Source organism: Zonotrichia albicollis, chromosome 9, assembly GCF_047830755.1.
Source record: "Zonotrichia albicollis isolate bZonAlb1 chromosome 9, bZonAlb1.hap1, whole genome shotgun sequence".
Taxonomy (NCBI): domain Eukaryota; kingdom Metazoa; phylum Chordata; class Aves; order Passeriformes; family Passerellidae; genus Zonotrichia; species Zonotrichia albicollis.
Window position 1 is genome coordinate 26381522 of NC_133827.1, and position 9163 is coordinate 26390684.

Genomic DNA, 9163 nt, shown 5'->3' on the forward strand with positions numbered 1-9163 from the left:
CTTCTTGTGAGCTCCAAAGCACCAGAGAGCCATCATCAAGATTCCACCAGAAATGCAGTTTAGAATCACATGGAAGATTAATATTTATTATGAATCCTGTTTTGACAAAAACATCTTTCCATGTTCTCTAATCCTTTTTACAGTCCCCTAGCACACATCCTGACAACCTTTGGGGCACACTAGAGCACAAGCATTTACCACTGTTACCACTTTACAGATCCCTGTTTAGACAGCAAATACAATTTTGTTGATGCTGCATGAGCTGCATTTTAAGGCTACAGCTTTCTGGGTACTGGCACATACTTAATCACATGTTTGATCAGACAGTTGCATGCTCCCATCTGTGCCACAGAAGATTCTAATCTTTCTTGGATAGGTAACAGTTTTATCTGACAAATATTTTCAGAACACAGCAGCTGAGCTACCATTTATTACCATTTCCCAAGAGGGATTTGACCTCAGGACCTCCTGACATTCTGCAGCAGGCACTATTTCCACACATCCTGCTTCAGTTGTGAACAGTGTTACAGAACTGACTTTTCTAAGAGAAATTTACCTTGTGATGTTTACAAAATTACAGAAATGCTACTGGAAGATATAACTGACAGATTTAAATCAGTGTATTTAAGATGTCAGTTATGGTTATTATAGTACTATACGTTTTCATTTAGTACAAAGCACAAGCATATGCAATAATTTTCAAGGAATAGAAAAGCATCCAAGGAATCAAAAAAGCAGGTATTAAAGTCAAGTATACTACTGCTGGAGTGAGAGGAGTGGGAATCAAGAACACATCAGCCTTGATTTTTAGTGGGGTTTTTATCACTGCAGCATCAATGACCTTGATGACACAGAAGAGCAGTTCTGGGGCATTATTATAGACACAAAAATCCCAGGCTAGACTTTCTGTGGGACAGAGGTTACTTACATGGAAAATCCAACATTTAATCTCTCTCTCTCACTTTCCTCAGCTGTGAAGTTGGTAAAATAGGTATTTAATTTATTATCTAGCTCCAGAATGTGTTCAGTAATACTAAAAAAAAGGGAAACATCATGAGTCTTAGCAAAGAAAAACTATTTAATCCTCTCTCCCTGAAAAACAACTCTACCCAGTTCTGACCCTCACACTTCTGTCTCCTTACTTATTCACTGAAATCCCACCAGATTACATTTTAGAATAGTTTGGATTTCAACTGCACATTATAAACATTTTATTATTGTCACCCAGTGACAATAATCTCTTGTTCTGGAGTTCTAGTGTCTGTGTGGCATTTTCTAAAATAATATAAAACTTCTTTTCAGACATAAACTGTTTACCTCCTGCTCTTTTGAGACCAGAACTTGTAGTTTCCTGGGCAGAACTCCCGCTGGAAGATTTTGTATTTCCTATGTACATCAGTTGGTTGATACCAGCTATGTTGGGAATTAGTAGTGCATTGAGTCTACTGGGCCTAAACTCTTCACTAAGCAATCTAAGGCTTGATTGGGTATGACAGCAGGTTCATTCTGCAATTTCCTATATTTCCTGGGTGCATCTGCACCACAATGATATCATGAACTATTTCTTTTCTAGTTTGAGTTTGTCTTGGGGGGTTCTTTAACACCTAGAGTTACCGCCTTAGTAAGTACAGGTTAGTGCAGATAATCAAGTCAGTGAAAATATCAATAAAAATATAACTCAAGCATTAGTGCTTCTTTTACTTTTTGTAAAAAAAAAATCTTCAGCCAGAGATGGGCAGTTAGATCCTTATTAACTAATATCAGCTAGTCCAACCACTTCTTGTTTGTTTACTATTTGGTTTTGAGGGAGACACAACAGGGTATTATTTTTACATTTCATATAAGTGTTCCCTGAACAAGGGTGGAAGCTTTCAGTCACTTTTCATTCCTGATAAATTCAAAAGGCAGCACAGCATCTGACTGACTAGCTCAACAAGCCTGTTTTCCAGAGATACAATTAAATGGTGTTGAAAAATCACATCAGTAGGAATTACTGGGTACTTTGGACTTTGGAGTTCTTGAGTTTGATCCAAAGGCTGTCCTTGACTTCCATAACATTTACACTGGATTCCTCATGAACAAGGATTCAGGAACCCAAATGTAAACATGTCTGCTCTTTAAAGTCTTGGGCTACATCTTTCCCTTAATCCATTTCTCTTTGCTTACAGAGCTGGTGTGAAAACCTTATGGTATGTCTACACTAAACAATGCAGAAATCCCTGCACCAGCTGGTGGGAGTGCCCAGCATAGCGCCATGCTGAGCCATTAGCCTGGGTCCTGGGAGCAGTAGAGATATATTAGCATGGCATTACGCCCAGGCTAATGAGCTCAGGCTAGCTCTGCATTATACTGCTTTGATCCAGAACGAGCTCCTCTGCAGCTCAGGCAGCCCCTCACTGCACAGAGCTCGCTTGTCTCTGCACTGCTGAATGTTATCTGTTCCACACATCACAGGCCTGCTCCTGCAGACCCACTGCTGTCTGAGTGCCACGGCTGTCTGAATTCTAAACACTTCAGTATGCAAAAATGTCTGTTCCTAAACTGAAACTTATTTATCTATCCACACATTGCAATCTACACATAAACAGAGCACCTGCATCTCGCCACATTTCCTATTCAACACTGACTACATCACGTGCTTATATTGTGACTGAAACATGGAGTTTTAAATGAATCCCAGCAATCATCTGTTAGCTCTTTTGCCTTTAGGTTTGTGTGGAGGGGGAAGAATTCTGCACTTTAGTCTCATCACCCAGGTCTAAACATTGCTTCTTAAAGCAAAACTTACATTTTCTCTCTGTTGGCAGAAGCCCGTCTCTTGAATAGAAGAGTGAAGATCATTGAAATAGAAAAAAATCATGATTGGTAAGACAGGCTGACTGACAGACATTGCAATTAACTAAAAGATTTCAACTACAATGTATTTCTGTGTCATGGGCAACAGTAACAATTAGAAGGACGAGCACATATATGGATGTAACTGTATTTGTTACTTAGCAGTTATACCATGTCATCACTCTTAAGAGATTTCTTTCCTCCTGCTTACCTATTCCAAACGACCAAACATATGTCTTTGATCTGCCTGAAAGGATAACTATCTTACCAAGGGTATGAGCACATGAATAGCTAAGTAAAGCTCCTGACACAGCAGAATGCATTTGCACACACCTACGACAAAGGCTAAATGCTGAAATGGAACAATCAGAATAAAAAAAAAAAAAAAAAAAAAAAAACACTGAAAGGAGCAAACTTGTAATTACCAACACGAGCAACATCCTTTCCTCATCAATCCTCAGGCATGCTTATATTAAGCCATAAAGGGTCAGACAATTCTGGAGGGATAGCCTTTCAGGGGTTTTTTGTTTAATGCTTGGGAGCTAAATCATGCTTTCCTTTCCCAGAGGTGCACAAGACAAAGAGGAGGCCAGATGGAGCCCTCTTCCCCTCCCCAGCACACCTGGGCAGGGGCCAGCCTCAGCGCAGAGCCCAGGGGAGTGCCTGGAGCTCTGGCAGCCCGGGCAGCAGCTCCAGCCGCGCCAGGGGCCCGTGTTCGCTCTGCCTCGCCCGGGGGATGGCAGCGGAGACAATGGCACCCTATGGCACGGCCCTGCGGCAGGGCACCTCCAGCCGCTCTGCAGCGCTTAGCACATCCAGGGGCCGCAGTCCATCCCTCGGAAGCGCTGCCATCCCCGCACCCTGCAGGCGGCCGGCTGCATCTCCAGAGGCAGTCCTGCCTGCAGGCACAGACAGCGAGCCACGGCAGAGCCAGACGGGCTGTGCCAAGCGAGGACAATGAGCCGGGCTCCCGAAGCAGCAGCGGCTGCTGCCCGCCGTGCCGCCCGGGGATGGGCTGCAGGTTCCCAGCAGGACACTTCAGAGGTGCAGCCAGCAGCTGGAAGCACTTCAGAGGCAAACCCTGCGAGACAGGGACGGCACTTGCAAGGGAAGCACACGAGACGAGCTTCCAGGGCTGCAGAACGGCTCCCTGGAGCCCTCATAAACAAACCAATTTAGGTTTATTCTGCTCCACGGCGCAGCTGCAGAAGCGGCAGCACACTGCAGGGCTGACAGCAGCCAAAGGGGCTCGGCGCCGGGAGACACCCCCCTGTCACCGCAGCTTGGCTGCAGTGACAAAGGTGCTCTGCAAAGCTCCCAGACCAACCCTGCGCTCGTAATCATGATGGAGCACACGGGAGGGATCATATATGGAAGCGAACAACACGGGTAACAGGGTGAAACCATGTTAATGAGGAGACCACCCTGCAGCACAGCAACAAGGCCTGCCCTTGGCAGAGGCGCACAGAACATGGCACTGCCCAGAGCCGCTACATCCCCTGGCACTTCAGGGTGACACACCTGCTCCCCAGGCAGAGCAGCCAGCGCCTGCTGCAGCGAGCCCTGCTGCCTCCTCAGGCCCTTCAGGACCACCAGAAGCGCTCTGGTCAAAGTACAAATGTGATCAGCTCTCAGGAGGAGAAAGATTTCTTACACCAATCAGCTCCAACCTGACTTAGAAAGAAACCAAAATATGGAGAAAAATAAAGAAGGTAGAAAGGGCTACAGTATTTTATGTCACTGATTGTACTTTCTCATTTGTTTTGTTTTCTTGCACATACTACTTTAAGCCTAGAAGAGAATCTTAGAGTCAGTGCTGACAGTACAAGAATAAGGACACCCTGTACCTCTGCCCTCATTTAAACACTGATTTCAATAACCACATTATTCTCAGCACCATAAAGTGGCTAAGGCCAAGTCACTTGGTGCAACCAGTCTCTCTTGCAGAAGAGGCTTCAGCTACTCTCCAGATCCTTTCTCTTTCTCATAGGAATACTTCAGGAACATTATATTTTGCATCTAAAGCAGAGCAGGGCTGGCATACACCTTTCCTTTGGAGAAAAAGTCCTGTAGCAGTCACTGCAGTGTGTACCAGCAGGAACCAGCACCTCACACCACAGCTATAAAACACCCACCAGTTCCTCCTGCACTGCAGCACTGGCAGAGTCTGGAGGGCAGCCACCTCAGGGCTTTCATAAAAATCCTGTTCCACTGTTCATTCCTCTAGAGAGGATGGGGATCTTGCATAGGAAATTTCAAAGACAACTAAAGTACAAAACACATCACAGGAGAGCCTGGGAGGGAGCAATAATCTCCAGCTTGACACAAGTTGGAAAGTTTCCATCTGCATGGCAAGTTGCTCAGTCCTCTTCAGTTATATTCACATATTTTCTTCATACTGCCACAGCAGGAATTTCACCTTTATGGAGCTCATTACAAGTTTTGCACAGGCATACTTAATCCCCCTCTTTCCTTTCTACTCCAAAAACCTTCCCACCTTTAACAAAAGTTTAGCATCTGCATAGCCTTTATGTTCTGTGCAGACACTAAGGACAGGATCCCAGCACACTGCACTGCAGTTCTCAGGGGTGTCACCCACACAACAACCACACTGCCCACATCCCTACACCCCTCCAAGGCTGCAGCCCTGCTGAAGGTGAGCAAATCCCACTGCTGTCAACCACAGCTTCTCATGCTCTGCACATTTATCTAGGTCTGTGCTCACTGAAAGAAGTCTGACAGACTCAGCCAACCCATCAGCATTTCTGAAGGCTGCCCCCAGCCAGTGGCTGAACCAGGCCCCATGAACAGAGCTGCTGATGTGCAATTTGCAGAGGAGGAAACAATCTCAGAAACAGTGTGTTGTGGGACAGACCTCTGCCCACTCTACCAAATCACATGCCACCTTCACATGCAAAATACAAGAGCATCTTTGACTGTTAAGGGGTTTTTGGGGAAGGAGACTAACATATAAAGACAATAAAATTCTGCCCACCCAGTCTTCACTGAGAAGGGCTTTGTCCATTGCTTAGATTATTTATCAAAATTCAAAATAAATGTGTTTTCTCAGTGGTAACAGCATCATAATCATTTCCTATCCCCCTTCCCCAAAACCCTTAATAGCAAAGGTATTTTACAGGCAAGCATTTCTTTTTTAAAAGGCAGAGCTCATCTTATTTTAGAATCCAGCATCTATGCCAAGACTTCACACTGTGCTGAATGCATTACAACATCTACCAAAAGTGCAAAATACATTTTAAAAAATGGCCAGGCAATACACTGAATAGTTGTGGTTTCTGAACACTTGCCAGTTTTAGTTAGAGGAGGTTTTTTTACCCTGTGTAACTTATGGGCACATTGAGAAAGATATGTGTAAAGCATTCCTGCAATCTACTATATCACAGCAAGGAGATTTGCAAATGCTTTTGTTCACTGAAGCACAACACATCCAGAATTACCCCTGTACTTCCCTTCCCCATCATGTGATGTTATTCCTCTTCAACATGAAATACTGTATAAAGAAATTACCTTTGGCAGCTACAAACACCAGTCTAGAATACATTCTGGTTATTTGTGGGAGTAGGATGCTGTGACAACCAGGGCAAAATTTACTAATTTTTTATGAAGTTTAAAACCAAGATAAGTTAGCCCCTCAAAAATAAAGAGTAGTAGGAATCACAAGGTGCAAATTCTTAGCCTATGATGAATCAGATTAATGAATGGCTTGCTTGCTAGAACTGCTTGTAAGAACAGTACTGCAAGAACCAACCAGACAGAGGATGCAGGATTTAGGATTCATATCCAGATCTCACATGAAAACATGATCTGAACCTTTGCCAAATATCAGCATAATCCTAATTCGAGTTTGCAAATAGGTTGGGATGATTCTTTTCCCATTACATTTTAGTTACGGACACTTCTGGGGGGGAAAAGGGCATAGGGAAAAGCCAGCAAACCAGCAGGCAGTCTTTGTAAAAGAAACTAAAGCAGAATCAGGGTTCTCCCTAAGGAGAGGAAAATAGCTGCAGATGAGTGAAGTAAGAGAAATGTAGACAAAAGCAGAAGGCAGCTTAAAAGATTTTTAAAAGCCCAGCAGCAAGAACTACTGGAACCCTGACTTCATTAAGCAGGTCAGATGAGAGGGTGTGAAACCAGAGCAAGTTGGTCATTTTCTAAGATGTTTTTCAAAAGAAAATGTCAATTACTTGAAACCAAAGCTTTTGGCAGGAATATACACACTAAGTTTGTCTGGAACATTTTCTTGGATACAAGATGGCACTTCTGATCGGAGAAAGCACATCCCAACAGCCCTGTCACTAGGCCAGTGCCCTGGAATAGCACTGCAATCCCTGCACCAAAGGTGAGGGAATCCCAGGCTGACTGATCCTGAACAGGGAGGCTGCCTGACCTCACACATCAGCCTGTGCATGCCCCAGCCCAGAGAGCTTCGTTCTGCACCCAAATTAATGGCCCCGCCTGCTCTTCTGATGGAGCTGGATCACTTCCACAAAAAAGACTCTCACCAACCCTGTCTGGTGTCTCTGCACCTTCCAGGAGGAACTACCTTGAGTGTGTCTGTAATCAAATCACACCCAAGCCACTGCCATTGTCACGAGTAATCTATAGGTCCAGAAAAATCCACACATCTTAATATCACTAACAGTTTTGTTCACTCCATTTTGAGATGTAACTAAAATGCAAATTATATTCATATATTCCCTTATCTACAAAAATGTCATTCAATTCCATATAAACAAAAATTATAAAGCTGAAGAAAACATTTTCTCATGACTGACAAAGAAAACCAAGATGAGGTTTTACTTCATTTCCTCATTCAACATTTTGTTCAAACCCATATATTCATGTGAATGCTTTGCAGGCACTGATTATACTAATTCTCTGTTCTCCAGTGGAAAGATGCTCCATCTGAGCTGTACAAGTTAAAATGTAGTCCGTGGCCATGCCACAGATATGTTTTTATCTTCTCTGCATATTTTTACTTTCTCTATGTTTTTCAATTTTTATTTTATGTTTCCTTCCTGTTGTCCAGGGAGTTCTACTAACAAACCTTATGAAATGCCTGTGCACAGGAGACAGACACAGTCCATAGGAAATAGGAGACTGCATGTTAGTTCAGTTCCAAAAATGGCTCCAGATGCATGCAAACACCTCAGGAAACATTTGGTGTATATATAGAGAACAAACACCTGCAGATTTCTACCTTAGTTACTCAAAAGTACCTGGCCCCCATGATTCTCCAACAGGTCAAATTTGTGAAGATTCCTGTGCCCTGAGCTGATTTCAGGTCTTGGAACAATGACTGTATCAGCCACTTTCTTATGTATGGAAACAAAAAGAGCTACTAATTTTGAGAACACTATTACTCACTCCTGGAACTGAGCATGCTAGTTATTTACAGCACAATTTACAGCTTGACCATTAGTCAGCTGTTAAATTATGCCTTGTGATAAAAGAAGGTTTAGATTTGCTTCCTGAGCAAATATGATCAAGCTTGCAAAAAGTGAAAGCAGATGGGAAGTTCTATTGCAAAATTACTGCAGAAACAAAAAAGGAAAAAAGTCAATGGTGAAATATTGATGAAAATAAAATTCAGATGGAATGAGATAATGTGCAAATCACTTGGTGAAAAATACATCTCCAAATATGATTTAAGAGACATTTCAGTTCCATGGTTACACATTTAATTTTCCAAACCATGAAATGTTCCATTATTGTAATAGCTTTGATTGGCTGTGATTCTGCCAGCAAAACTACTACAGTATTGTTATAATGATAAATTTTGCTGCAAGAAAGGGCTATTATATAAGAATGACTCTTTCAGATATTTATAGAAAGAGTTTTTATTTATTTATTTTAAGAGGCTATAATGAGAGAGGCTGGATTGAAAACAAAGAAAGAAAGGAAATCAGGGCCAATCAATACAATGTTCTCAGTCTAAGTTTTTCATATTTTAAATTGTTTCAAGGCCTCAGAAAAACACAGAAGGAATCTACAGCTTTTACTGATTTTTTTAATATGTGTGTTTTCACCTCTCTGTTATGACTATTCACTGATTCCTTCCTTCCTTCCTTTCTGCCTCCTGTCTCCTGTCCCCACTTTTCACCCACTTGGAATTGAAAATATATTTTCCTGTTAGCTTTCTTTCTATTTTTTTTCATGACTAGCATTCAGATAGGACAACAATTGTCCAGAAACAAACTATAAATATATTAATATTTAGCTATCTAGCTACCCATCCATATATACAGATAAACATTAAATAAATGTGTAAATCTGAGGCAAAATTAATGACAAAAGTCAAGAAATA